Consider the following 6,002-nt stretch of genomic DNA (forward strand, 5'->3'; position numbering starts at 1 on the left):
CCGCTTTGCCTCAACGGGTCCCGCCGAGCGCCACTGCGCACGCGCCGCTTCCCAGGCCTTGGCACTCGGCGGCCGCGAGCCCCCCACACCCCCCATCTTAAAGACGAGCTGCAGGAGCGACGGGACGTTGGTTTGGGGCCCCATCACTCTGGGCACCGCGCTCTAACAGCCCTCGTCCGAAGCCCCCTGCGGCATGCTTTCCTACGGCTTGAGCACTTCCTTTCGGGAATGAGTCATTCTGGCTCTTCACCCTCCCCCTTCCTTTTCCCTCTGTTGCTTTGCTGCAGGGAGAGGACCGTGGGACTCCGGCGTGGCCCCTTACATCCATCCACGGCCGCTTACCCACACGCATTTCGTGGACCCGTATTCGAGCACCGCGCACCCGCCTTCAGGCTCGCTCCCTGCCTGCCTTCCCCGAGCCACTTGCCGGCTTCCCTGTGTTCTGTGCTGTTCGGCTTCCTTGGACTGCTGAGCGGTAGTTATTCCTTGGTCTTTTCCCTCCTTCCCTCCCCCAAGAAGCAGGCTGTGGTCTCTGCTTCTTGAACTTCTCCTCTTTTCCTCTGTGGAGATCCCCAAAGCATCTGGGGCTGCAGGATGACCGATGCCAATTCCTTTACATCTTGCAGACATTTATGCCTTACACTCACTGCTCACGAGCGTTCTTATTCTTGGGTCACGTTTGTATGGCTCCTTAGTTCAGATGCCTATGCCAGTGAGGCATGCTTCCAGCAGGAAAATACCCAGCAACCAGCCTTTTCCTGCTGGGCCCTTCTTTGCCTTCGTTCCTCACCCCGCCCCCACTCCTGCACACACTATTCTTTTAGGCTTTATTTTTGAAAATACTTATTTTTTCAAAATAAAACATTGCACCAGCCGGGCGAAATGGGGTCTTTCATTGAAAAGTAATCCAGATGTTTTAGGGAAGCAGACCGAATGAAACTATGGGCAATTGGGAAAACCGTCTTGAACTTCCTACAGAACTGTAATTTTTTAAACTGTGCTGGTGGATTTAGTAGTTTCAAGTTGCAAAAAGATAGGCAATAAACACTGTGCCACCTTCCACTGTAAAAAAATCGGCTTACTGTTATGTTTATATGTTAACTGGCTTGTAATTTTAACATAGTTTCCTGAATTGCAAAATTTTGTATACAGTGGTGGTTTCTTTCTTTCCCCGCTTAAGCTTTCTTTTGCATTTTTGTGTGATCTAATTGACAAATATATCCTAATTCTAGAAGTGATTATATTTCATAGGTTAATTTACCTAGTGTTATTCCAGAGAGCAGAACTAGGATCCTTGGGTAGAAGTTCAGGGAGGTTCATTTCGAATGATTGTAAGCAAGAATTTTGTAACAATGAAGTGGACTGCCTTGCAAAATAGTGAGTGCCCATTGCTGAAAGTATTCAAGCAAAGTCTGGAGGCCTTTTGCAAACTCATTAGTCAACAGAGCCAAATATCAACAGTACAACGATTGAAATTTCTTTTGAGAGCCAAATTTTTTAAACTTAAACTATATAGGTAGGTACATTGTTATTAACTTAATTAGGGTACTCCTAAGGCTTAGGAAGAGCCACACTCAAGGGGCCAAAGAGCCGCATGTGGCTTGCGAGCCGCAGTTTGCCAACCACTGGTCTAGGAGGTGATAGAAAGTATTCCTGAAATGGGGAGACTTCTAAGGCTTTTTCAAAGGTTCTGTGATTTGAAAATAATTGCCCTTCAAAGGTAGACAACAATTTAAGGTCCTCTGAAGACAAGTATCATAGGGATAGAAATTGAATATACAATACTTTATTCTTATATGTGGTACTTTATGCCAGTTTTTGGAAAGTCACTAACATACTATCAGACCATCTTAATTCACTCCACTAGTGAACTCTTTGAGGCTAGTGGTTGCCAGGATTGATTTTGTTTAAAAAGCAACTGAAGATTAGTAGAATCATGCAAATAAACTAGAAACCAGTATTATAGTGACATAATTTTTCTTGGTCATTGTTGAAAACATTTATGCTATCATAATATATGTACATCAAGTTATACTATTTTTCTTGAGGTGAATGATTAGTATACATTAAGACTACGTCTATGATTAAATTCATGCCACTTGATATGACTTACTTAGCCAAACTTGGTTATTTTAGAGTCTTTAGGTATGTTAATAGTCACTTTTGACATAAGTAATTAAATTAGTCATGTGGTAAGCTCAGTTGCTGAGCTAAATGACTGATATTTCTACATCTACTTGCTATACTAGCCTGGTTATTTCAGTTGTTTATATGTGGCCCAGGGTGTAAAGGAATCCTGGACTGATGTGTGTGTGTGTGTGTGTGTGTGAAACAATCAACATTATTAACATGACTGATGAGCCAATTACCTTTCCCTTTAAATTGTCTTCCCATTTCAGTTCAGCTGAGTCGTCTCCTGGTCCCTGTATTCTAGCCTGCATTTCAGGATGCTGTCTGAATTGCATATATTTCCTGTTGCATCTTTTGCTGTATGAATAGGTTGAGTTGTTGGTTTTTTAAAAATGAGCAAAAAGAATCTAGAGAGTCATGAAAGGAGAAACTTAATTTTGTAAGGCTGGAAATTTATATTTTTAAATTAATTATAGTAAGCATTTTATTATATGTTTTTACTATAGGAATTTCAAAATTTTAATAGTGTCAGTTTTTCAGTATTCTTTCATTAGGGATTAAACAAATCTATTGATCACCTACTAGGTGTGAATGACTATTATAGATACTAATATTTATAAGAGATATACTTTATCAGGATCATGTAATCAGGGATAGGATGAAGAAAAAGGAGGGGAGAGGATAGAGAAGGAGAGTGAGGGAAATGATACTGTATGTACATGAATAGTCAGTTTGTAATGATAAGTATTGTCTGGATTCAGATGAAGATAAATTCACTAATGGCAAAAGTAATATCAATCTCCAAATCTCTTGCGTCTTTCTCTATGCCAGACATCATGCTAAGTGCTTTACATGGATTGACTGACTCATTTACTCCACAATATGCCCAAGGGAAATTGCTATTATCCCCATCTTACAGATGGAAGAAACTGAGGCAAAGAGCAAATAAGGAATATGCTCAGTGACACTCAGCTGTTGAAGCTGTAGTTTAAACCCAGATGTGTCTAACTAGAATCTGCCATCTTTTTCCTCTGTGGTAATCAAAGGGAGGTATACCAAATATCTGGCTCTTGAACTAGCCCTTGAAGGATGGGCTGACTTTTTATAGGTTGAGCTGGAAGCTGGAAAGTAGAGAATATTCTAGGTGGAGAAAGGCTATATACACCAAGACTTAGAGGCAGAAAAGTACAAGGCATATCTGAAGGACTTAGGCCCATTGGAGGAAGAATTTGGAAAGAGTAATAGGCAATAAAGGTGAAGAGGCAGCTAGGGCTGCACAGGGACTGCTGGGCTTAGGAGTGTGAACTTGATAGAGAAGATAATGCAATGTTCTCAGGGGTTTTTGAGCAGATATGATCACTGGTGTTTTAAGAAAATCAATCTAGAAGCTGTGGGCTAGAAGGATTGGAGAGAGGGAGAGTGGATCCAGTTAGAGCAGTGGTTCTCAACCTTGGCTGCACATAACAAAGAAACAGAATTGGTGTTTTAAGAAAATCAATCTAGAAGCTGTGGGCTAGAAGGATTGGAGAGAGGGAGAGTGGATCCAGTTAGAGCAGTGGTTCTCAACCTTGGCTGCACATAACAAAGAAACAGAATTTCCGGAGGATGAGGCCCAGAAATCAGGATTTTAAAAAGATTCCCAGGTGATTCTAATGTGCAGCCAAGGTTGAGAACCACTGAGTTAGAGGATGTTACAGTAGCCCAGGTGTGAGATAATAAAGGCCTGAATTGGGAATGTGAAGTGATAATGGAAAGAAAGGGGCAGATTTGAGGGATTGTGGAGAAGACACAAAGGACCTGGGGACTGATTGGGTATAGGGAAGGAGGAGTCAGAGATGCCAGCTCTAGGAATATATTGTTATTCCTAGATCAGAAGTGTGTCCTAATTAATTGGCAATTTAAGAATTATCTCCTTCCCTCTGTTCTTTCTGCTATGAATTTTCAGAATGGATACCTATATTGATCTAGGGCAGTGGTTCTCAGTCTTCCTAATGCCGCGACCCTTTAATACAGTTCCTCATGTTGTGGTGACCCCCAACCATAAAATTATTTTCGTTGCTACTTCATAACTGTAATTTTGCTACTGTTATGAATCGTAATGTAAATATCTGATAGGCAGGATGAATTTAGGCGACCCCTGTGAAAGGGTCGTTCGACCCCCAAAGGGGTCGCAACCCACAGGTTGAGAACCGCTGCCATACAGACACAGTGAACTGCTATAAAAACCTTTTAGTCTTCTGTAGTGCTTTATATTTCTCAGAATGTTTTTGTGATCATGATCTAAAACTTTCTAGAGCAGCCTTGTAAGTTATGCAAGACAGGTTACCAAGGTTAAAAGACTTGCTGAGGGTTATAAAACTGGTTGGTGTAAGAACCTGAACTAGAACTAAGTCCCTTGGCTCTTGGTCACATCTCTTTCCATGGTGTGATAAGAGAAACAGCATTAATTTCTGATCCCGAGAACTTGACTGCCAGTATAGTAAAGGAACCAAGACTTGAGATACAATCAAGAATCACACTCTCTTTGGAGTTCATTTATATTGTAATCTTGAATACCTAAAACAGAATTACCCAACTCTGTGCAGATCATTTTTAGGTAGTACCCTTATTTAAAGCCTTGGGCATTTAATGTCCTTACTCTCAGAAGATTATAAAATAGGAATGAGAAGTGGCACTGCTGCTAAAGACAGGCTCCTTATAGTTCTGGGAAATGATAACTGTGATGGTTTTACAGCAAGGGAGGAGGAAGAAAACCTGTAGATAGCTGTCCTAAGGAAAAAACAAAGCAGTTACAGAGTACTTAATGTAAGGCCAACTACCCACCTAACATTCAGTATTCCCTCAGAGCTAATATTATATGGTCATATTGATGATCCTGAATATCATAAGAAGGTTTAATCTTGTTTTGTCTTGATTTAAGCAGTCAAGATTGAGTAAAGTATATTTTTAGGTAGATGTTCATCTAAGTTTCACCAAAATTTTGATGTTTAAAATATACATTTTAATTAATTGGGAAATTTATTTACTATATATCTTATTTCCTGTTTATGATGGATAAATAAGATATTGTTGAATTATATATTTCAAATGTGATCCACAACTCTCTCCCTAAGCAGAGAAAATAAAATCATAGCAAATATGAAATCCTATATAATAAAAGGCTAATATGCAAATTGACCGAACAGCAGAATGACCAGTTGCTGAGACGCACACTGACAACCAGGGGGCAGACGTTCAACGCAGGAGCTGCCCCCTGGTGGTCAGTGTGCTCCCACAGGGGGGCTGGCAAGTGCAGCAGCGGTGGCGGGCTCCCGCCTCCGCAGCAGCACTAAGGACCCCTCAGGGGATGTCCTACTGCCGGGGGAGTGGGCCTAAGCTGGCAGGCGGACATCCCCTGAGGGGTCCCAGACTTTGAGAGGATGCAGGCCGGGCTGAGGGACCCCCCCTCCCCAATGCAAAAATGTCGTGCACTGGGCCTCTAGTTGATTTATATGAAGCATACATACTTAAAAGTGATGCTTTTTAATTTTTTGAAGACAGCTTTAGAAACTCTTTTAAACTGTAGAAATAATACATGGCCATTATAGAAATTTGGAAAATACAGAAAAGTACAATAAAGAGAATAAAAGAGAGTGGGGGGATGGGAGGTAATGTGGGGATAAGGACACATATGTAATAACTTAATCAATAAAAAATTTTAAAAAAAGAGAATAAAAGATATGTGCCATAAAGCTGTGTTTATATTTTACATATTTGAATTGCTGATGTATATATAATTTTACATTTTTAAGTTTGATGTATATCATAGATGTATGCCATATCACCTAAATGGCTGCATTGAGTAGTTATAACTTGTTCTAACCATTCCATTA

The sequence above is a fragment of the Myotis brandtii genome, unplaced genomic scaffold (genome assembly GCF_000412655.1).
Source record: "Myotis brandtii unplaced genomic scaffold, ASM41265v1 scaffold50, whole genome shotgun sequence".
NCBI classification, from domain to species: Eukaryota; Metazoa; Chordata; class Mammalia; order Chiroptera; family Vespertilionidae; genus Myotis; species Myotis brandtii.